Source organism: Mastomys coucha, unplaced genomic scaffold (assembly GCF_008632895.1).
Source record: "Mastomys coucha isolate ucsf_1 unplaced genomic scaffold, UCSF_Mcou_1 pScaffold21, whole genome shotgun sequence".
Lineage (NCBI taxonomy): Eukaryota > Metazoa > Chordata > Mammalia > Rodentia > Muridae > Mastomys > Mastomys coucha.
Window position 1 is genome coordinate 179751466 of NW_022196904.1, and position 25577 is coordinate 179777042.

Consider the following 25577-nt stretch of genomic DNA (forward strand, 5'->3'; position numbering starts at 1 on the left):
AAAAAAAAAGAACAATATTTAATTGGGGCTGGCTTACAGGATGAGGGTCTTAAGCCCATGCCCACAGTGACACACCTACTCCAACAAGGTTACACCTTCTAATAGTGACACTCCCTCACCCAAGCATGTACAAACCATTACAGTAGGAATACAATTCACAATCCAGAAACAGCCTAAATGTCAATCAGTAGTAATATATTAACAAGTCATGGAGGTTTTTTTTATATACAATTCTATCCATTGATGAGAGTGAGTGAATGACTTGTATTATGTAAGTGACATGGTGTGCTATTCTCATAGAATATCGAGCTGTGAAATGTCGGAGTCAGATTAAGACAATAAAGAAAGTGTACTCTATGACCCTGTTTGATAACAATTTAAAATAGTCGAAAGGAATCAATGTTCTTTGGAGGAGACCAATGGATACTTTTGGGATAGGGGAGACAGAAGGCATTTCTGAGATGTTGCTTATGTGTTTTGTCTTCATGGCAGAAATGAAGACACAGGCAAATCCACCTATAAAAGCTTGCCATGCTGTGTACTCCGATTTGTGTATGTTATGTATGTTGACACATAGCAGTTTTCTTTTATTCTTTAATGTAGAGCCATACACATTTAAAAATTAGGTGCATAGGGTTTGTTAAACATATTTTTATGAAATTATGCATTCAGGCATACAGCAGAATTGTTTTTAAAACGTTTGCTTTACACATACTTGGCACATTGGTTATATTGAAACGGCTTACTGAGCACTTCAGAATGCTGTATGAATGAGTTTTGACTCACATAGGTGGCATTTTGCAGCCATTTGTCATGATGTTTTGAACTCCTACTCTAGCTGCATGAAGACCTGAGGTCTAATCCTGACTTTACCACTTCCTGACAGTTATTTTGGACATGTCCCTTGGGTTCATTGATTAGGTTCTTGTCTATAAAATGGGGTGGTTTTAATTATGACCTTGTTGGTTATTATATAAGACAGCCCCCCAAAGTGCTTAGCACAGTGTCTGCCACACAAATCAGGACAATAAAGGTCAGCTGTTGGCGGTGATGGTGGCTACTATTGGTCTTAGGAGGGAGTTGGGGCTGTTGAAGACACCTGTAGGAAAGCCTGCAGTGTTTGATGCTTAGTATTTTTTGCGAGAGTTGTGTTCATCTTCACCTATTGTTTAATGGCTTCCAGCAGACCATCCCTGTCTGCTTCATATTCTCTACATCTACAGTGTACACTATGTGGCTGTGCTGGGGCCATGACTGTTTCTGTTACTAGCAAAAAATAAAATTGTTTGCTACAGCATTGGCATCGTCAGCCTGTCACAGAAGCTTTGGCATGTCACAGACATGGGAACAGGGCATCCAGACCTCTTCACAAACATGCAAAGCCTCTTGCTGTTGCATGAGGTTGCCTGCCTATAGAATGCCTTGCTGAGTGCATGATCTCATGGAAAACCAGAAACTCTGAGAGTGTTCACACATCCCAGTGCTTCTTGCCTTGCCCACAACCTCCACTTGGATGTAAAGTTAATTGACACCATCTTTCTTCTCTTGACCTATATCAAAATCTATCACATATGGCTTAAGGAAGCAGGGATATCAAAGAATATGTCTTCTTATGTGGAGTTAATAGGTTCATGTTTCCTTGGTAGGCTTCCAAAAGTTTTGTAGAAATAAGTGATCTTTCCTAGCTCTGAGCTTCCAGATTGTTCATTTTTATTTTGTAAATACAGAAGAGCAAAAATCATATGAATGCAGATAACTGAGGAGATGACTGTATTGAACGGAGCAGTCATGGAGTGTTACCCTCCATGGTGCAAGACCTTGAGCTCTTGTTCTAGAAAAAGAAGAGATATGGCCTGTGAAAGTTAGCAGTGGTACATCCTCTAAACTAGACACAGCTCTCATTCTAGTAAGAGAGAAGGGAGAGAGGGTATAGTTAACCAAGGGAGGGCTCTGTTGGATTCAGGTTCACACCGAACAAATAAGATTCTGTGTCAAGGAAAAATAGAAGTGTCCATGATACTATAATTTATATATTAAGGGGACAGTTCACTGCTCTCTAGGAATAATAAAGAAAGGATTTTCCTCCTAGAGTAAAGGAAGTTTCTGGGAATACAGGGGTTAGAAGAGAAGATCTTCATCTCTTCCCTTTCAAGGGAGACACATTGAATCTACAAGCAAAATGACTGAATGCAGAAGTGCAAGTACCTTCATGGATGGGCAGTCTGGCTTCAATTGTTGGGCTATGTCATCAACTCAGGTGTGCTTCCAAGGACAAAACTCGTGACTTAACATTAGAATTATGGTTTCACAAACCTTAGTGACTTGAGTAAGAATGTCCTCACTAGGCTCATGTGTTTGAATGCTTCCTCTGAAGTTAGTAGACCTATTTGAGAAGAATTAGGAGGTATGGCCTTGTTGGAGGAATCATGTCGATGGGAGTCAGCTAGGAGGTTTCAGAAGCCCACACCTTTCCCAGTCAGCTTGCTAACTTTCTGCCTCCTTGTAGAGAGCCGAGCCCTGAGCGAGAGGCCTCGTAAACAAAGCCCTTATTTGGCTGAGCTACTGCTATTGGTTGCTTCTACATCTGGTGATCTATCTGCTTTTGCTACATGGCCCATTGGGATTGGCTAAGCTTGGGAGTACTCAACAGCCAAGGGTGGGCCAAGAGGCGGAGCTTAAGTAAGCTCCAGAGAGGCAGGAGGCAGAAAACATTAAGATTAGAGCAGGAGGAGAAACAGACAAGATAGAGCAGGAGGGAGAAGCATTGTAAAAGGGTCCTGAAATACACTGCAAAAAGGAAGAGCTCGTGTCGTTGCGTCTTTCTTGCTGGACGAGGAGGACCCCGACACCTCCTGTGTTCACATAAGATGTAAGCTCTCAGCTACTGCTCCAGTGCCATGCCTGCCTGCCTACTGCCAAGCACCCACCATGATCGTCAGGGACACAACCTTCTGGAATCATGAGCCCCCCCTCCCCAGTTAAATGTGTTCTTTTATAAATCCCCTGGTCACAGGGCTTTGCTTCAACAATAGAAAAGTAAGATGAATATCTTGAGGATGTGGGTTCAAAGTATAAAGCCACTTCTATCTAGATACCAGAACAAGCTTTGTTAAGGTAAAAACATAAGATGTTTAGGGGGCTGGGACTGAAAGACAAGTAACAAATATATAGCCCTCATGTTTTTCCCAGATGCACACTGTCCAACTGTTTGTCTGATGAGGTTCCCTGGACGCTGAAGGCTCCCTGATTCTGTGTTGATTGCTTAGGTCCTTCTTCATTCCAAGGGATTTATCTGTGCCCCACTTTAAATTTTGTGTTTAAATACACAGTTTTATAATGTCCAAAGGAAATTGCAAAGGGTAAAATCAAAGTAAGAAAGTAAGAATTTCACCCTGTTAGTGTCTTATCAGATGTGGATGCCTGAAGCAAGATGAAGGAGACTGGCTCAAGGTCATGTGGAGCCAGTCTCTGACATCACATGGTCACTCAATTTGGCATGAAAGTGATAAAGACAAAGAACCATGTAGGTGATTTTAGAAAATGGTCAAGGCTGTTGATATGGGAGTATTTACCAAGAATTGGTTCTGTTGAGAACTGAGCTGTCAAATGGCTTTATTTGCTTGGCATCATCCTCAGGAAGTCAGGCACTGAAGACACACATAGAGGCCTGCCCCCATGGGGTAAGCATGAGGTTAGATGTATATAGGAGCTTCTTTTTCTTTGGCCCATGCATGCCTAATGGCTCTAGGAGAAGCGAGTTTAAGAGAGGGAACTTCTTCCAGAGGACAATCATTGAGAAAGTGAGTGAATTAACATTAGATTTGCCTTTTCTTAGAGGTTATCAAGCAGCTCAGCATATTTCAAGCCCAGCGTGTCCTCCATTACCACAGTATTGATTATACACAGTGGAATGATGAGGGGAGGTATTTAGTCACAGTCTGCTGACCTCCTAGTCTCTGTTGCCAGCCTCTTCTCCTTCAAACCATCCAATAAATATTACATTGTCAAAGAGTACAGTTCATGCTAATGATAACTTAACCTAAATCAAGCTAATTGGTAGGAAAAAAGTCTGCCCTCTAGAATATAAGAAAAACCAAGTGCTTTCTTTGTTATCCATAGTTTGTAGTCACACACTGCTCAAGACAGCCATATGATGACTACCCAACTTTTGACAGTAGCAGCTAAATTTGTTTTTAAAAATGCTTAAATATCAGTAGGTATGTATAATTCCCTCCCTGCTCTAGATGCAAAAATTGAATGTTAGCTTGATTTAAACTTGATATGTTTGAAAAAACAAAACAAAACAAAAAACAATTTGAGGATGCTCTCCACAAATTTATAGCAAGGTCCCATTGCTTTAAACAGCTCACTGAACATGGCGACATCAGGCTGATGCCTACATAGAGCCTTCGCCCCTATGATCCAGCATCTTTGGTGTAGGAAGATGCTCTGAATGCTACCAAAAGAGAAAAGGAAAACCAAGCCAGGCACAAACCCTTTATCTACAATGGTATACTACCTGATAGACAGGTAGAACAATGGTGGCACAAAGGTTGTGGGAGTAACCAACCAAGAGCACATTTGACTTAAGGCCTGGTCCTTGAGATGGAACCTATACCAGGCTCTGTTTGGGTGACCAAGAACCTGAATGTAGTTAGCCTAAGAACCTCGGGCAAAACCAAATAGTACTAAAATAAATAAATAAATAAATAAAAGAAGAAGGAAACCCTGTATATTCTGCTCATATAGACAGATAGATCCATGCCTCTTCAGCCATCATCATAGAAATTTCCTTTTGCTACAGATGGAAGCAAATATAGAGACCCAGAACAGACATTGTGCAGAGAGTGAGAGACCTTGGAACACTCAGCCTTAAGTGGGATGTCTCCATCAAATCCCTCCCTTCAGAGCTTAGGGCATTCCTTGGAGGAGGAAGCAGAAGTGGTGTAAGAGTCAGAGATGATGGAGGACACCAAGAAAACAAGGTCTTCTAAATCAACCAGAGAAAAACAAACTCCTGTGAACTCACAGAGACCGAAGCAGCATGCACAAGGCCTGCCCGGGTCTGCACAGTACCTCTGTGGATACATTATGACCTCTAGTTTAGAGCTGTTATGGGATTCCTGAGTGTGAACAAGTGAGTCTGTTTTTAGGCCCTTCCTTGGATCTGTCCCTTCCTTTGGCTTGTTTTATACAATGCTGATGTGTTAATTTTCATTTTACCTTATTATATTATATTTTATCTTATTATTATCTCCTAAAAGCAGGTTTGTTTTCTAATGAGAAACACAAAAGGATTGGATCCAGAAAGAGAAGGAAGGTGGGGAGGGGTTGGGTAGAGTGGAGGGAGGGGAAACCATAATCAGGATATATTATGTGAGAGAGAAATCAATTTTCAAATGTTTATGTTTGTTTTGCTTTTAAAATGTAGTGTTTCTCACAGGCTTGCACCTGAGCATCAGTGGAGAGACATGGCTGGTAAAGAGGTCTTCACTTATATGTCCTAAGGAATGAAAATTGGGTTGAGAAGTAGTTTGAGCCTGGGAAACTAGAATTTTGGTCTTAGTAGACAATCCAAGAGGATGATAGGTGAACTGAATTTTATTTCCTTGTAAAATGCAGCACTTTAACAGAGAAAACACAAAGTCTGTTATACTAAGAAAAGAAGTAAAATGGGGCTTCCGCTTTCTACTTTTTAAGTAGCTTGACACCCCATCTTTTGGAATTCTTGTAGCCAATATTTTAATTTTCTTTAATGCAGGATAGATAATAGAGAACTCTGGATGTTCTGGTGTAGGAATGTTTTGACAATATAGACGGAAGAGCAGAAATCTGATGTAGACTAGTTCTTGTATCTTTGCTCATCGGAGTTTGTTGAGTGGGCGGAAGAGCATGTTTAAGGCAGCATTCTGTCCATAAGCAGTTTTGTCTATAGACTTTGGAGGGCTTGAGTTTCTGCGTGGGTAGAGAACAGAATAAGGAAAACTGATTTTTCCAGCTCCTTGGTGTGTCTCACTCATCAGCTGCAGATCATTACTCATTTGACAAAGAACAGAGAGCAGAAAAACTTTCATGTGCACATTGAATATCCATGTCAAGCAAAGCTGGCATAGGCTGGTTGAGGAATACAATTCAGTGTACAAAAGTTCCGTGTGTTTGTGTGTGAGTGTGTGTGTGTGTGTGTGTGTGTGTGTGTGTGTGTGTAGGGTTAGGTTGGGCAAGCCTATTTCATTTCAGCTGGTAAAGTTCTCATAGGTAGAACTAATTCAAAATTCAGAGGTTGCAACAAATATAACAATTTCCAGGGGAAATTGTGCAGAAATTGAGCAGTGAGCAGAAAGGAGCCAGCAGAAAGCAGAGACAAACTGCTTTCCCATTTGCCACTCCTCGCCTTTGCAGCAGCCATCTGCTCAGTTCTCTGCTAACTTTCTGTTCTGTTCAAGATCCTCTTCAAAAGGCCACCAATTGCCATGGAGCCGGGTGTGACTCCTAACTACAGCTGGTGAGAGACCCTGCCTTGGATACTTTTGACACAATGTTGCAACTTCAGGGGAGCCATTCTCAGGTCTTGGGTTAGAAACATCTGATGGTAGTTTCTGTGGTGTTATCACTAGCTTTGTAGTTTTGTCTACATTCCTCAATACATCTGAATGTTACTCTCATGCTGTAGTTGACAGGGATTAAATTACAGAATCTATGAGGGTGAAATGAAACCATGCATGTCAAAGAAATTCTTAGCATATAGCTGGGGGAGCAAGCACAGGGAATAACGTGATTTTGATTATTTTAAAGGGCATCATTGTGGATACTCTGCAGTTGCAGATAATGAATCTGGTTTTATACACTACTTTTAGAAGAGAAGCTTCTAGAGATTTTTGTCTGAATGGGATAGGAAGGCCAGCACAAGAGGCTCAGAGAACAACCTTCTATTCGTTGACTTAGACTGGGAAATTGTTCTGGAGGGAGGGAGTGGGCTGGGGAAAGCAGGTTTCTGCTCTCCTTAGAGGGTCTTTACCACCTGTAGAGCACATGACAGTGATTTTGACTAGCCTGCCCAGTTTTGCAGGTGACACCTGAGCCTATTAAGGTTAAAACCAAAGAGCTGATAGGCAACTGACTGTTTCCTTAGCGGCCTCTAAAAGTATCATACTTAAATATTAATTATTTCAGAAAAGTAATTTGGCGTCTGGAACATGTAAGTGACACTGATATCATTCTGAAGGCTGCTTCCTGACATTCTTGTCTATAGAGGAGTAATTGTTTCTCCATAGCCCCTCCAGACATTTCAAGTGGACTCAGGCACTATATTTCACTTGTAGTTTATCTAACTATGTATTGAACTACCATCTTACTTCTCACTAATCTGTCATTATGTTTATAGTACACCGGACACATTCCCCGTGTAGTTTCTAGCACGGACCATTAAATGCATGCTATTTTAGACTGAAGTTCTCCTTTCTTACTGGATGGAAATTTTATTTTAAAATAATATCTTACTTTAGATTGTATGTGTGTGTGTGTGTGTGTGTGTGTGTGTGTTTGTATGTGTGTACATCCACAGCTTTGTGCACATGACTAGCAAAGGCCAGAAGAGGGCATAGAAGACCATGGAGCTGGAGTGACAGGTGGCTATGCACATCCTGCTTGTGTGTGTTGGGTATTGAACTCAGGTCCTTCACAGGAGCAGTGGCATCCTGCTTGTATGTGTTGGGTACTGAACTCAGGTCCTTCACAGGAGCAGTGGCATCCTGCTTGTATGTGTTGGGTACTGAACTCAGGTCCTTCACAGGAGCAGTGGCTCTCTTAACTGCTGAGCCTTGCTTTTGGCTTCTTCAGTGGACAGTTCCTTAAGGACAAGCTCAGCTTACTGTCTTCTTCTGTCCCCAGTCAAAGGTGTACCCCCAACACTGCTGTCTGGTTCGCTGCATGCTTCACCAAAATATATTTGGGATAATCATATTTGCATGACAATTGTGGGACCAAAGTGAAAGGTCAGAAGAGAACAACTCAGAGGAGACCCATGATGCAGCAGGGAAAAGTTCAGTAGTTAAAGATGTGTGTGCGTGTATATGTGTGTGTGTGTGTGTGTGTATGTGTGTGTGTGTGTGTGAGTGCATGTGTGTAACCTTATATATGTTATCTCTTTCATCCTTTACTAAAGCAAGTGAAACTACTAATATAATTATTCATTATTTTTCATATGTAATAATATATTTATAATAATAATAATTATTATTATTCCCTTAGGTTCAGAGAGACTGCTTAGTCAAGTTATTAAGCAGGTTAGCCCTAAAGTAATTCCTAATATTCAGTCACCTGATTAAGTTTAACATCCTGCTACACAATGGCTCTCACACATGGCGCCTAGACAGCAGCATTGACATTGTGACAGTTAATCTTTATTATCAACTTGATTGGTTATATTCTTCAGTTGCAGATAACTTGAATTTGATTTATTTGATGGAAACAAATCTCTGGGTACGTTCTTGTCTTTTTGGAAAGGTTTAGGTGAACCTTGAACATGGGTGGAACCATTCTGTGGGTGTGGGCCCCTGAGGAACTGAAAGGGAGAGGGCACCCTGATAGCTGGTATTGAAGTCCCTGCTGCTGTCTCTGGATGTGATCAGCTGATTCAAGCTTCTGTCACTCTGTGCCCTGCCTTCCTCTGTGACTTATCAGAACAAGCGCTCCATTCCTCAAATGAGCTTGGCTAAGTATTGTTTTGCAGCAACAGTAAAAGCAACTAGTGCCTGGACTGAATAGAGCTGCCTTCTCACAAGGTCTTCAGTGGTTTGGACGTGTATTTGAAAGTTTTGTTCTGAAGTGTGCCTTTTCTCTCTTTAGGCTTACGTTGACCTCTTTAACTTCTTTAGATCTGCTTTTGTGATCCTTGTAGTTTGCATTCGCTTGTTATGCAGGAACTCATTTTGATGCTCCTACCATTTTTTTTCTTGTGCCTAGATTAAGTATTGTGCTCACCCTTAAAAACACATCCATTTCTTTTAGTTTTTGAGATTATAATATAATTATGTCATTTTTCCCTTCTATGCATGTATATTCTCCCTAGAACACTACCATATAAGCCTCCTTGTGAATCCATGCCTCTCTTTTCCATTAACTCCTATTACACATATATGTTATATGTGTGTGTGTGTGTGTGTATAAGAAGATATATATATATATATATATATATATATATATATATATATATCTTCTTCTGATATGTCTGCTCCTATAGCCTGAGGTATGAGCATACATCAGCCTCAGATAGTCCCTTGTTTCCCTTTCGATGGATGTTATTTTATGCTAGGCAGGACATCAAGAGAGGGAAGTAAATTCATGAAAACATGTTAGGTAACATGGATGATAACTGTTGCATAAGAATCAAGGAGAAGAGCTCAGTCGGGTTCATTGCTATTCTTCAGACTGACTGTGGAGCAAGCCTGAAAGAGAGCGGCTCACTGTTCCACAGCTGAGGCTAATTGCTTTAGGGCCATGTGATGAAGAGTTTGGTCATGTTCAGAAATTCAAAAATGTAGGGTTGAGGAGGTTTTTATTTGGGGGTAGGGCAAGTAAGACATGGATCTTCTCGGATATATAGCAAAGCTATTGTATCATGACCTTACAAAGGGGAATCATTGGGCACACTACCTCTGTCAGAGTAGCGGGAAGTCAAAAGCTATTCTGAGGAGGATGGTTAACCATGGTGTCTTGGTTCATATGTGATTAGCTCTGCCCCCGTGCTGCATCTTCATCTGCAGTAGTTATTGATCTCTTAATGGTCTGAAGAAACTGACCCATTGTGATAGATGTCGAAGCTGAATTTCCAGCTCTTTTTAACTAGCCGAAGTGCCCTAAATGTTATCACTGGTAAAGGTGCTATGAAACACTGGCACTGTACTTTTTTTTCTTTACAGAGCTGGAAGGTAGAAAGAAAGCTGGCTAAAGTAGTGGCACTTACAACTGGGCTGGAGTGTTGCAGAGTGTTTTCTAAAGGCAGGTCTAAGATCTTCACCTTATTTTAGGATATGGATAGATCAGGAGCACATGATATTTAGCAAGCACTTTAGACTGTTCCAGGCTTCACTGGGCTATTACACACTGTGTAGCTGCACACTTAATACACATCATCTTGGCTTTTCCTTTCTGCTCTGTAGGAGTTTTCTTAGAGTAAGTTAACTCTTTTGGATTATAAGATATCTCTTAACATCTGCATTATCCCAGACACTGGATACTGTGGGTAAGAAGACTAAAAGACATCAACCTTGTTTACCGAGACAGCCACAGTCAAGAGGAGGTGAATACTGAGAGAAGGGATGACAGGGCCCAGCAGCTGCAGCTGAGCAACAGGAAGGAGCTCAATCCAGGGACACAGGGAGCATGTGCAGTGGGTTCTGACTGCCTTCTGCATTGGATTCTTTGTGGTCTCCAGCAGAGCAAGGGCAGGCAGACCAAGTGTTGGGCTGAGGACCACGAGAGGAAGGCTGGTAAGACCGAGCTAAAGGCTTGAAGCCCTGGAAACCCTGAAGGGATGGTAGGAGCTTTGCCTGCTCCCAGCATTAGGCCCCTGTCACATAGCTGCAGCCTTCTATAGATTTATGGCCATCAGTCACAAGGGCAAGTCCCAAGCCCTTTCCATATGTAGATGAAACATCTCTAATATCTCAGAGATGTGGCCAGTGGTCAGGTAGTCTCAAAGCAGAGTTCTCAGCTGGGCTGTGGTGGCACATGCCTTTAATCCCAGCACTTGGAAGGCAGAGGCAGGAGCATTTCTGAATTTGAGGCCAGCCTGGTCTACAGAGTGAGTTCCAGTACAGCCAGGGCTACACAAAGAAACCCTGTCTTGAAAAACCAAAACAAACCAAAACAAACCAAAACAAACCAAACTCCAAAAAAAAAAATAAAGACCAGAGTTCACCATGCCAATGAGGTACCTAGAGGTCCAGAGGATGTGCCAATAAGCTTAGTTTCCCAGACACTCCTCCCTGTAAAAGGTATTTAATCTCAGGCCCACACTGAGAAGTGGGGTATGGTTTTAGGCATCCATTTTCCGCCATGACAATAATAAACTCTTTGGAACCATGGACTGCCTCTCTTGATTGAGATCCACCTTGGGGAGCCATGGAGAAGGCCTTCACCTATAGAGCCACAGCCTAGTCTCCCATCGAAGGCCTCTTCACACTCCCAGCTGCAACCACCACCAAACCTGCTGCCTTCAAGCCTTGAACTATTTCTGCTGGGACCAGCCGGGGTTCTCCTTTCCCTGCAGCCCCTCTGTTCTCAGGTCTTCTGCAACTCCCAGAGGCACCTAGATGTCCAAGAGCCTAAGAACCCCACAGCTCCAGCCTCATTGCAGGTCCAGGAGCCCCGAACCAGGTCCGGCTTTCCTACGCCTCAGACTGCGCTTTCCCACCCCCTGAGCAGTGTCTCTGCATTCCCCTACAGCCCAGCATCCCTGCCCTCGTGGTGGAGTGGGATAAGCCCCCTTGTCCTGCCTCCCCAGTCAGCCATGCCCTGTGGCAGCTCAGATGAGGGCCAACACAACCCAACAACTGAGAATCTCAGAGAACTCTTGGTCAGATCTGGAAGACAAAGTTATCTCATTCATCAGTTTGGAGGAGAAGGATGCTCCATACACTTCACCAATCAACTTCCTTTGTCTAGTGTGGGGCGGAGTCAATAAGAAGAAAACTTTTGAAGAACCCTCATGGCTTCCACGAGGGAAGCTCAGGAGGCACCCTTGAAGATCTGTACCACAGCCAGGAAATATGGTGGTCTTGTTATTAAAAGCTTAGAAGGCATAGCTTATGCCATTGCTTGGGGGCTTTGAAGGCTATCTATGCCATTTTTCATTATCCAATAATAAATATCACAGTGAAAGTCACCTTTAACACTTAAATATTGCTGGGATTTTATGGGATTGAATGGAGCGCGCTGCCATGGTATTAAAGAGCCGTATGGGTGAGATACTTTTATAACACATGGTTCATAAAGCTGTATAAAGCGAGTGCTACAGCACCATTCTTTAAAATGAGAGCATCTGAGATCAGCTCGGAGGCAACAGGGGCCTCTGCTTGTTAATTAAACCTCTTGGTGATGCTAATCTTTCAGGAAAAAAAAAGAGGGCTTACGGGACTATGGTTTGCATCAGCCTGCACTGGGACTTGGGAACAGTGAGAAGAAAGCAGCATGTCACATGACTGACGATCAAGGGACTGTGCGACGCCCACAGCTTTGAGGCTTCTCAGTGATGGTGGTCTGAGCCCTTTATACCTCCTTAGATCAACTATATCAAAAGTGTTGGTTTTCTCCTTCAACCAATGAATTTATTATCAGACCAGTTACAAGGAAACTGTATTTACAAGCATCTCTAAGTTCATGTCATCCCCTTAGGTTTATTTGTCTTTTGAGACACAAGACAAACACTGAAGCTTTCTCAAAGCAAATGATAAGGCCTGGTACACCACATGACATTCAGCTACTGCCTCTGTCTACGTCCAACATTCCTTCCTTTACCTCATCCCCATAGTCTACAACCCTCACAGAGTCACATGCTCGGTGGCTAGGTTCTGACTCCATGCATTTATCTGTACCCAAGGAGACTTCACATAAATGGAGGCAAATAGCACGTGCCCTACTGTGCGGGGCTTGTTTCTCCTCTTCATAATATTTTTAAGGTTCATCCGTATTACAGCATGTATCAATACTCCATTTCTTTTTATGGCTAGATAATGTTCCATGCTATACCACAGTTTGTTTAGCCATTCCTCCATTAATGAATACTTGGGCTATTTCCTTACGTTTGGGTCATATTTTGTAAGCAGTACTTCTATGTGTATGTGTGAGTATGTATTTGTTTATCTGGTTTGTACTCATTTAGTTACATGTGCAGGAGTGAAATTTTCCTACTCTTGTTTTACATTTTTGCAGTTGTGCATGTGTGCACGGGTGCAGATTTACATGTGTGAGGGTGCATGTGTTTGTTCAAGTATATAAAAAGCATCAGAAGTGCTGACAATTAATGGCGCCTTCTTAGTCGAGGGGTTGTTTGGCTCTGGCTTTGATGGGGCTTCACAATATACTGTAGAAAGAGGAGCTCCCAAGGGGGAGGAGTGACCTCACTAGTGATTTGTCAAGTGGGAAAGCAGCATGTTTGAGAGACAGAATTGGGTGACACTTTCCACCAGTGATCCTAGGACAAGGCGAGAGAAAGTTCTGTTGGAACCAGTGAAAGAAATTACGAAAGTACCATATGACGGAATTTGTGCTCTCCAGTCTGGCATTCTGAATGTTAAATACAGCACAGCCGCACTTGACTCTCTCACTGCTCCCTTCATGTGCTGTGGACATCGTGGACGTACTTCTGCTACCACGACCATCAGGCTTCATTCTCATCTTTATATCTTCCATCCTGGATGTGCCTTCTGGGTGACACTTCTCCTTACCCAGAACAGATTCTGTGTTCTCCATGTCTTGATTCAGTATAACTATGCAGAAACACAGCGAGGCCCAGGATGGACAGCAAAGCCTCTACACTCACTTGTGAATGTAACATGCAATAAGAAGTTTCTAAATATTATTTCTCCTTTTCCCCAAGCCACAGTAGTGGTAGCAGTGGTGGTAGAAACTATCGTGGTTTTGGAGAAAAACTTGAACTCTGCAGCTGAGGAACTAAGTGAGTAGTGGTTTGCACTGGTTCCCCCTCATCTTTGTCTTCTTAGCAGCCTCCATCATATAGGTAGAGCCACAATAAATGCATGCAAGTCATTTGGCTGACTTCAGGGCTGAATGTCCAGCTGCAAAAGCAAGGTCTGTTTGAGTCTAGTTCCATAGTGATGAAATGGTTACGGTTTATTCTGTTAGGTAGATTCTGTATGGTTAGGGTTTATTCCGGGCTGATCCTTAACACCACAAACACCCAAGTCAATACCTGGAAGCTCTGGTGAACATGATCAGGTAAGATGACCCAACTCAGGCCAAGGTAGAGGAATGCAGGTTAGGAGAGGCTCCGGAGTACACGTGGATCGGCTATGAGGACTTTCCATTTATGTCTTCTGCTTCTTTTGACAGCCTGGTGGGTGCAGGAACATCCTGTGTATAATTCTTCTCAAGTACATTGTCAAGGACATTTTCTGGCCCTTTGCTGTGGGATTAGACCCTTTCGAAAACCCTCGTTAGGAAGGGAGAGGGAAGGAATAAAGCAAGGTGAAATGTAATTTCCTCTTTAATATAGACTGTCATTTAATCTAATATTATAGAAAATGATTAGATCTTAAAAACCTATAAATTACATTTGACAACTCTCTGGTGTGCCTCTGCCTTCCCTTTTGGCAATCATACATGGCGACAGTGGGCTGTGGCAGCTAGGAGCACTCTGAATGCAGGGTGTTTATTGGCTCTTAATGAGAAGTGATTAATCTAAATCACTGTAGGGGTGGATCCTTTCCGGAGCTCTGGAATCACGCGTGGCAGTTGGACCTTTTGACAAATGTGCTGCTGTGTCCCTAACAACAACAAAACGTTAGCTAGGTGTGTGGGGTTGTGTTTCCTTTCCTTGTGTAAGGAATAAAAGCCCACACACATATATACAGGTACAGACACACATGCACGCACAAACTGACCGAGAGCAGTCACTGAGGTAAAATAGACATCTGCAGCCTCCGGACGCTTGTCTCTCATCCGCAACCTCTGGACTCCTGTCTCTCTTTCCTTTTCTGCATTCCCCCTCCTGCTCTTCCCACCTCCCTGGCAGAAGCAGCTGCAGCTCCTTGTTATGTCTTTACCTGGAGGGCTCTTTTCTCGTTTATTACTGTTATTGTGGTTTTCTCTTCCCTGCTAGTCTGGGGACCACCTGGCATGGGATGATGGATCATTACGGGGAGTTACCTGCCTGGCAAAATTGCTACCTCCACTTCCCCCCACCCTTCTGTTTCACATTGAGAAAGAGGGGAAGCAAAACCAAAGAACAAAATCATTCTAAAAACCCAGCACAAAAAGGGTTGTCCACCCTAGTCCAGACTGCTGAAGGGATGTTCCCATAGAAGTAGGATGCAAATGGCCAGTCAGGATACAGCCACTCATGGAGGAGTGTACATTATGGCAGCAGGACACCCTCCTTCCTTCTCCTGCTGCTCCTTTCTGCTTCTGTTTTCACTAACTTCTTCTCTTTGCCTAGCTGTGTCTTCTTTCTCCTTCACCTTGCCCCTGACACACAGCACAATAAGGCTAAGGCACTTAACACAGGAGGTAAAGTGGAGTCTGAGCTTGCCCTCTGACCTGGTTAACAAGTAATTTAGTAAGCCACTGGAGAAGGAGGTGTAGTAGACAAAGCTGGGACTCCCTAAAGAGCTTCCAATCTCCCAACCGTGTAAGTATGGTAGGTTATGAAGCAAGGGGAAATTCTAGTTCTGGGTGGAATTTTTATTGTTAATCAGCTAGCCTTCACCAGACAACAGACTGGATTATCAAATAAACATGAATGTCTCCTGTTGTGGGAAAGAGGACAGGGAAGAGATGCAGTGTCCATGAGGAACAGGGCAGACACTGGACAGGCTGTGTCTGAATTTGAAGACAGATACAGATTAGGAGCTAAAACTCACAGCAGTCTCTAAGTCTTGGAAAAGCCCAGAAACAGGTTTTCCCTTAGGCCCTCCCAAAAAGATGTAGGCAGCCTCGTGGACACCTTGATTTCAGCCAAACCCGGATAAACCTCTGTCCTTCCGATATGGAAGATATTTACGTTCCATAATTTAGGGTCACTAGTTATAATGAGATTAAGAATCCAATATAGGGTTACCACAAACTGAAGAGTTGCTACCATAATTCCCGTTTGAAATCCCAGCAGTGAGATGGTGTTGGACTGTGAGGACTCTGGGGAAGTGATTAAGTCATGAGGGTGGCTCCCTCACAAAAGGACTTGGCACTAGGGAATGTCCCTCCTTGGCATTGTCCTAAAGGGGACCACAGAGAAGCTGGTCTTGCATTTTCCGGTCTCAGGAACTCTGAGGAGTAAAAGTCGGCCATGCATTAATCACTTCGTTTATGGCATTCTGCTCCAGGATGCTAGCCAGCCAGAGTAGGGTGACAATGTCCACCTGCCTTCCTCACAGCAGAGAGGGGGATTTAGAAAGAGAGTAGCCATGGGAAGACTTGGAAGGAACAGCAAAGGCTTGGGTTCCATATAACCAGATTCGAGGGTGAGGGTGAGGGTGTGTGTATCGTGGATCCTGAGCTGTGAGCAGAAAGCACAGACTTACTAAGAGCTATAAACATCGGTCAGCTTATCACCTAATCTGCCTTCTTTTCTTTTACATTTTTTTGGGGGGAGAAGCAAAATGCCTCTCCTCTGTGAGAAGGGGTCAACATCTTCTGGAGCATCTTTTTCTCAATATGGCTCCCACCCTGGTGAAAGGACACCGGGAAACTGGCTCATTACAGTCTGGCCTCTGGTCAGGAACATGGAAACAAAGGGTTGATGTAACATAAGATGACCCCAGCTTTGGGTTCATTGGGCTCAACTGTGTGAGGGTCTGCCCACACCCTTCAGGCTTGTGAGCAGGTGTGTGTGGAATGCATAGTTGAATTCTAATGGGTCAGTACTCATCCTGGGAGAGACACTGCTTCCGAACTCCTCTGACCTCATGACCTACTCCAAGAAAGCTTTTAACTCCAGCTGGTCTTCTAGCAAGACCAGGACAGATGATATTCTAAGCATAAACACTCTTCTCTCTGACTTCTGTCTCTGTGATAACCAAGAACTCATTCTACCTCTCTTAAGTCCAATAACCTTTCCAAAGAGTTAAGCACCTTCAAATAGTCCAGGTTAGAGGATTTTCATATAAATGATGAAAGATCCAGTGGGCAAACAGGGTAGCAGATAGCTTCATAAACACATACTCTGTCTGTCTGCCTGTCTGTCTATCACTTCTATCTATCTATCTATCTATCTATCTATCTATCTATCTATCTATCTATCTATCTATCTATCATCTACCTTCTTTCTTTTTTCTTTCTCTTTCTTTCCAGTTGTTTATTAGATGAGCCAGTAAAGACAGTGCACTAAATAACTACTATATCAGTGGCCATCTGTAATTCTTCCATTAGTCATAATGGGCACTGTGCAATTAATTTCCATTTACCATCTTATGTGCACTAGAATCTTTCCAGTATCTTCCTCCCCACACAGCTTCAAGAAGATACTCAGAAACTAGGTTTGTTTTGTGGTGGATAACAGACATACTGGTTGGCATTTTTCTTTTTCGTGTTTGTATCTTCATTGCTTCTTCTGCTTTGAGGTGTATAAATGGTGCTCATAATTCTGAGCTCCCGCTGTAACCCCAGAACTATGCTAGTACGTGGTAGCAACCTGGATGCTTGAAATAGCAAACACCTTGGTCAAGCTTGGTTCAACTGGTCATCTATTTCTCAAAACCAAGCACACCTTTCTACATACCCGAGTCTGCAACAAAGTTGTGCCAAGTTCATACCTTCTGGCCAACCTAACACATTCCTCAGACTCACAGCATGAATCTAAGAACACACATCTGGGCTTGTAGCTTCCTACCATGCAACTAACCAAAAATACCCCTAGATCAAACCACAGTAAAGGAGCATCAGAAAATAAGAACAATTTCTTCTAAACCAATTATGTTTCCTTTTTATATTTTTTTCAAATTGTGAACTTCTTATTTTGCTTCTCCCCTCTCCTTCTCTCCCAAGGTTAGACTTGCCTTCATTAAACATTGGAAACAAACATCTTGCAAAGAAATCGTGTGACTAGGGACGTATCCAATTCTCCATGCCAGTCTTTTACAGGAGAGGAATGGGTGGGGCCATCGTGTGACATTTAGTGTGAGTGGTTCTGATACTACCTGGTTTGCAAAGAGGCAACATCTCTGGTCAGTTTTCTTATTATTTGTGAGGATGGAACTTGTTTCCATGCCCAGAAAATAATAAATCAGAAATACCTAGCTTTGGGCTTTTTAATAGGTGAGTGCTTTGAGCAATAGTGTCAGAATAAGCATGGCGCGTTTTAAGAACTTACAGGAGTCCACTGTCTTCAAGTAGTGGGTGTACTGTAAAGAGCAAGCTGGAAAATGCCGAGAAATGATCTCAGTGCAGTGTGCATGTTGTTGGAATTTACATAACAGGTAGATGGGATTGGAGCCTATTGGAGAGGAGAAATGGCATGGTCAAAACTGAACTTGGGAAGAGCCATTCAGCATGCATAGGTGGGGAAGTTTGGAGAACTAGAGGTCAAAGTGGAAGATATCTGCATCCAGTGGAGAGACCAGAAACACCACCCTCTTAGTTGTGAGGTGTCTGGTGCTATATGCATGGGGTTTTCTTTACCATACCCTCCTCATGGCACAACTGCTCTGCATGCCTAACGTGTCCATGTTTGTCATTAAGTGATTTTTATAGATACACTAACATGAAGTTTAAACCACTTTGATGAGATTATGCTTCATGCATGACCAGCCTGCTTTTAACATGCTGTTTAAATATGGCTATCTTCTATGTGTTGTGAAACTATTTGAGTTCATGTTTAATAGCCATGTAATATTCCATTAAATGGATTTGGTATACTTTATTTAATCATACTCCCATCATTTATTTGTATTACTTCCAATTCTATATGTCATAAATAACATGGGATGGACATATAGGTACATAAACCATTTTGGGGGTTTCTCATCGTTTTCTTGAACAGATTCCTAGAATAGAATTTTCATTGTCAAAGGCATGAATATTTATGAGACTTGTTTCATATTATGTGACCAGGCCAATTTATTCTTGAATCAACACTGACTATGCCCAGTTCACTCCTAGCCTTTGCTGTGGTCACAAATATGCTTTGTAATGCTAATTTCAATGCTCAGTTATCCATAGTTATTAAACCTTTTCTGAGAGAATAGTGTTGCCAGACCCCCTAGTAACAATCAAACCCTATATACTATGTTTGTTTTATTTCTAGAGTGTATTTTATTCCTATGAGTGTATTTTAAAGTTAGCATACAAACTAGTGGGTCATTATGGCATTTTCAAACACATATCTCATTTTTTTTTTTACTTTTTATTTATTATTTGTTATAAGTACACTTGTAGCTGTCTTCAGACACACCAGAAGAGGGCATCAGATTTCATTACAGGTGATTGTAAGCCACCATGTGGTTCCTGGGATTTGAACCCAGGACCTTTGGAAGAGCAATCAGTGCTCTTACCCACTGAGCCAGCCATCTCATCAGCCCTTATTTTTTACTTTTTATACCCATATGTATCTATTCTCATGGTAACATTCAGTTCATAAGTAAGAAATTGTTAATAACCAATGACACAGTAGAACAAATGTAACAACATAGTGTATGCTTTGCGGCCATGAGTAAGTAAAATAGTGGTGAGCTAAGTTGACCCCCTAAGACGCTGAGACAGTTTGAGCTGATGGCCATGAGTGCTACATAAGTATCAGGTGGGTAGCATGTGGATATGCTAGACTCAATGATGGCTCACACCCTGGATAGGATGGAGTAGCACATTGTGATATTTCACCATACTGTTTAGAATGGTGAGCTATTTATTTCTAGAAATTTTCATCTAATATTTTCGGATTGGCATGACCACACACAACTGAAACCATGAAAAGTATGAATGAGGAAAATGGAAGGCTGAGGACTAATAGACTCACATTTAGCTACGTTTGATGTAGTTGAACACCACCTTGCCCAGTGCTTTATTTTCCTTTAGTTGTACGAATGCCTCATTTTGAGTTTTCTCCTCAGAACTTCCCTGCCCTGCAACTACCTTCTGTGACTCACAGTCTCTTCGCTCATAAGCAGTGGTCTATAACTCCCTTTCCTATTTGCCCTTTGACCTCTGCTTGCTGCCATGGTGACCACAGATGCACACTGCCCAGTCCTTTTCAGAAGCAGATTCCCTGAAGTCTTATCTGCAGGCCATCTCTTGAATATGAGCCTCATACATCTATCCTCTAAAACCTATTTGAGTGTGTGACATATTGAACCAGATTCATCTTGTCAAAGTCTTCAACCATATCCTCTCATGGCTTCTCTCTCCCAAAAGCGCTAATTCCAACTTTTTCTGTTTTCTTTTCTTCAAGTTCAAAAAGCTATCAATTTGGACCGTTTCCAATCCTTAATTATTATAAGTAAAACTGAGATGAGTGTACAGGTGCTGAACCTTTTGATGTGTCATTGTTCTTTCATTGTCATCACATACACTGGCTGTAAGTAGATCATGCTCTTATCTGACCACATCTGGGCACCTCTGCGCTCCATCAAGTTGCAGAGCGCTTCAATGTCCACGTTGTCTTCTTCACTCTTTCATTGATATTCCCAACCATCAACAATTATTTGTTCAGAAAAAAAAAATCTGTGCTATATTTATTTATTTTATGTGTGTTTGCATGCTGTTGTGTGCAGATAGAGGTCATGGGCAGTATTCGGCTCTCTTCAGTTTCTCTCTTCAGGTTCACTTTGGGTTCTGAAGACTGAACTCAAGTCCTCAAGATCATATAGCCAATGCTCTCAGTTACTGAGCTATCTCTACATGTTTTTCTTGACCTGCTTTAGTGGTTGGTATTTTTGTTAAGTGAGCCTTATGTTAAAGCCTATAGGACAGGTGGAAATAGAAATTAGGTTTAATAACACACTATGTTGGGATAGAAACTTGTCAGTTGTAATCTTGGCAAATAAAACAACATGCATAATGGCATAGTGGTACTAGTAAAAGAACATATGTGTAAGCATAAGTATATGTTGATGTTCTATCTTTAAAATGTATTTGTAGTTTGCATATTGTAGTCATAATAGACCCTAAATACACGTATATACAACGATCAACACAGTTCCTCAATAGTGGCGCTACGAACATTCAATGACTGATACTTTGTGATGTTTAATCTTTATTGTAAGTGTAGATCTGTGCATTGTTACATGTTTAGCAGCATACCTCAGCACTACTATGTAGATAACAGAAACTTCTTTGACCCCAGCTGTGGCGATTGAAATATCTGCCCTTTCTATTCTCCTTATTCCTGTATTGAGGACTACCATTGAAAGCTAGACAAGAGAGGGGACAGAGAAGGGTAGTATTGGCTTAGACTCTGCTTGAGTGGAAGTTTATCCTTAGTAACATGTCAATTACATCAGTGTGTTTGGGGTCAGTTATGCTACCAACTCTTTTAAACTCTTGGCAAGTATATTGATGCTATTGCTTTTTCTTATTGATCACTAAATGCACTCACAACCTACCATTAGGAGTCAATTACATAGTAAATTATAGCATCACTATTTTTCGATTCATAGAGTGGTCTGCTTATGAAACTCTCCTCAGAACATTGAGGAATTTGTTTCCCTGATTTGGGGAATGTCAGGACAGAAGAGAGTCCAAGAAATGCTTAGCTTTTGGTACTTCCTATAGGTTGCATAAAAGAGAAACATAGACTGTGTAATTGAATAAAGTAACATCTGTCAATGATATCATTAGGCTCAGCCAGGAGCTTGATTTCTGACTTCCACCTGTATCTTTTACAGTCTGGAATGCAATATTAAATGGGTCCATTGCTATTCAGCTTTCCCAGAGTTTTCCTGTAAAACATGTTGTAATCAAGGTGTGAACAGTATGAATGCATGCAGGTTCCCATGTCAATGAACACCAGAGCTTGTCTGTCACTCTTCTGAAGGTGAGACAATTCATTAACATGGATGGTCCAGTTCACAGAGACTGGAAGCCTGAGACTGGTACCCAAACTACTGACATATTTAGTGCCACCATGGGCTGGATCTCCCCACAGGAGTGAGATGAGAGTGTTTTTCAAAGCAACAATTTTATTGAGCAAATGCACAATTCCCTACTGGCTGGTTTTCATTCATCGCAGAAGCAGTGGTGCTATTTGCTAATAGTGTTTTCAGTTATTACCAGGATTGCAAAATGCACATTGATTAATGTCAAATCTAATAGGTACTGTTTTTCTCCATGATCCTTCATTATTTCTTAGTTATGATGAACACAGGCATGTGCACAGAGAGAAACAAATATTTGCCTTAAATGTCCAAGTGCACAGTACAGTGTTGGTAATATATACACACTACCATTGTGCAGATCTCTAGACAGTTTCATCTTGTGGTTCTAGAACACTTTATACACGGGATGGCGACGCCCTGGTTCCTCTCTCTTTCCCCTTTTTGTTTGTGTCTTCACAGAGCTGCTGCTTCAGATCACTTCTCCTCTTCCTCCCTTCTGGCCTCATTTGTACAGTCACCATGACTTATTTAAACATCAAGGTGTCATATATATGGTGGCTGTGTATCTTGCACTGTGCTATGCTCCTTTGTACTTATCTCATTTAATCCTAAAGTTACCACGCTATAGAAGGTACAGTCCATGTTCTTCTCCTGGAGATGACAAAAGTGGAAACATTAAGTAACTTTCTCATGTTGACAAGTGAGGTAGCAATACTGAACATTTGTTTTCCAGACATGTGCACATAGAATTTATCCCATTAATAGTTTGCTAAGCTAGACTTGAAATACCTCCTCCTCTTCTCCAACACCCACTGTACATCTGTTTTTGTTTTTCAACAAGGTCTCATGTGGCCCAAGCTGGCCTCTATCACTCCATAATTGAGAATGGCCTTGAACTCCTGATGCTCCAACCTTCATTGAGATTCCCACCCCTTTCACAGTGTCAAAATCATACAGGCATAAACATCTCCACAGCCCCCACCACAGCTTGTGCACCTGCATGCTAACAGCTATAAGATGAAAGGCAAAGATTAACCTTCTTTGTTTCTGCAGAGATGGCCTCTCTTACCATACTATGGCTAGTCCATAAATGTGTGGTCAACAGATCTATTTAATTGGGATGCTGATAAAAATCCTTTGAGGAATAGGCATACTTTCCAATTTGACAGGAACCTTCCCACTTCTTGTACCTCTTCAGCTACTCTATTTACTTGCATTGACCCATAGAACTTTGGATGCAAATTTTCCCTTAGCAATAAAATTTTTATGGCATGAGATTATTTTCTGTATATATGTGGCATTATCATGCATAAGACATACTTTACCTTAAGGTTTAATTTGGGATGCAGCATTTTCTGTCTTACATATATTACTACTATGTTCTGGTTTTTTTTCTAGTGCCAACATAAAAGCTTGTACTTTCTCCTTTGATTCTTATTGATTGAGTTCATGTTCCCCAGGTCAGAGGGAGAAAGTGCGCTTTAGGAGTTAAGGGGCTTCTTGAAGCTACTTTTATTTCTTCAGTGAATTTCTTGCACATGATTTAGGAAAGTCCTGACTCTGTGTGAGTGTTCTGTGTAGCTGGCAGGATTACGATAGTTTTGGGGAGCAATGAGGAAATTGCTTTCCTTCTGAGCTTCAGTTTCCTTATCTGTAAAATGCAAAAAAGCCATCCTTCCTTCATGGGATTTATGTGAGGTTTGGATAAAATGTCAGGTGAGGTATGAGCACTGCTAACATGCCTCACTGTTAAAATGTTGGTTTGTATTTTTCTTTCCTCTCGTTTTTCTCAGAAAGCAGGATTGAGAATTCCAAGACAAACAAAGAGACATAGCTACTGATATCCATGTATATAAAAGGTTTCCTGAAGAGAATGTCAGAGAAAGGTTGCAATAAAAATGTACTCTTGCAGACAGGAACTCCATAAAACTACCACACACTGTCACCATCCATATTATATATACATTCATTTCTAAAGCTAGTCACTCTACCACTGAGATAAATTCATTTCTGTATGAGTGCACATATGAGTATGCAGGATCTGTGCATGTGCTAGTCCAGCTGCATACAATTCCATGAGGTAATTGTATGTATGTATATGCATCACATGCTTATGTATGCAAACATAAGCACACACAGAAAGAGACAGAGCTAGAGGAAGAGAATTCATTGTATAAAATATTGGACGGCAAACTTTATGTGGAATTTTATGACTCCTGAGGTATAAAATAAAGTCTATTCAGGATAGTGGCCTTATCTTCTAATTAAAATCATACTCATGAAGCTTCTTCCTGCATAAAAGAAGCAGCTTAATTTCACCAAAAGAGTGAAATTTATTTCCTTGCATACTCCACGGCTCACCCATTGGAGTGTGATATAATGAGACTAGTTATGAAGTTGTTCCTCTTACCCAGTTACCTGTGATCTCAAACTCTATAAGCACTGCCAATCTCCCCTAACATCTTCTTAAGACACCCCAGTGCTTCCCCAGGACACCCTCTCCCTTAGAGTTCCCAGGAGGAAAAAGACTATTGTGTGTCCACTAGCCCAGTCAAGAACTTTGTGTGTCCCCTAGCCCAGTCAAGAACTTTGTGTGTCCCCCAGCCCAGTCAAGATCTTTGTGTGTCCCCCAGCCCAGTCAAGATCTTTGTGTGTCCCCTAGCCCAGTCAAGATCTTTGTGTGTCCCCTAGCCCAGTCAAGATCTTTGTGTGTCCCCTGGCCCAGTCAAGAACTTTGCCATGGATTTTCACACAGGAATGAAAAAGTTACTGAGCTGAGCTGCATCCATTTTTTGAAAACTAGCTAATAACTAATGATAACTTATTTCATTGATTCCAAAGCAAATATTTGAGAAAAAGCGTGTTTATCTGAAGGCATAAAAGAGGAATATATTCAGGAAGATGGAGGGTAGCAGCTGAAAACAGAAGAGAAACAGAGAATTAAAGTAGTTCCTGAGGAAGAGAAAGGTTCAAAATGAAAGACCAATGAATGATCACAGTCGTGTTCAAAGGAAACAAAACGAAACAAACAAAACAAGTACAAAACAAGACAAAAAAACAAACTACAAAAAACACCCAAGCAAAGTCTAGTGACTGTCAAAAGAGACAGGAAGGAAAAACCAGATGAGATTGGTGTTCTAGAAACCTTTAGAAAGAGATTGCTTTAAAAAGGATAGAAAAAGTTACCAATACTAAATTCTGTTGCTGTCTGTCTAATGGGCTTAAGAAATAGGCAATCATTTCTTAGTAGAGTTAATGCCACTAAAGCCCTATGCATAGGAGCTGGACTACATTGGACAGAGTTTTAAATAATAGTTCTAGTAATGCGTTATCAAGAACCTAACTCATGCCATGTGTTTTAAGGCACTTTGCATAGCGTTGGACTTTAGTTAATATTGAAGAAATGGACGCTTCCACAGTTTAAATGCCTTCCCATGATGCCATAGCTTGTATAAAATTGTTGGTATTCGAATCTGCCTGATGCCGAGGCAAGGCCTTTCACTGCCTGTTTGGATTGGTTGTCAAATCTAGGGCAGCCGTATTTTTTAACAGACCCCTGTAGATTTGTGTTTTGGGAAATTTCTCTCACCAAGGTATCATTAAAACTCTTGAATCACTTAAATCATAGTTAGAAAGGAACAGAAGAAATCATTAAGTCTTGGGAAGGGAGGGTCTTTTTCATATCTAAAAAAATTGAGTTTGAACTGGTGTCAAAGGATGGAGGACCATCTTATGTACACTCATCACTTCAAAGACAGTGGTAAGAAACGAAACGTCCTTTTTGTACGTAGACCTGGACTCGCACACCCTATTTCA

The 25577-nt window shown here is 41.7% G+C and overlaps 1 protein-coding gene across 1 annotated transcript in view; it reads left to right on the top strand.

The window, feature by feature from the left end:
• Sorcs3 (sortilin related VPS10 domain containing receptor 3) overlaps positions 1 to 25577 on the top strand; it is a 609790-nt gene that overhangs the window by 304464 nt on the left and 279749 nt on the right. The window lies entirely within an intron of this gene.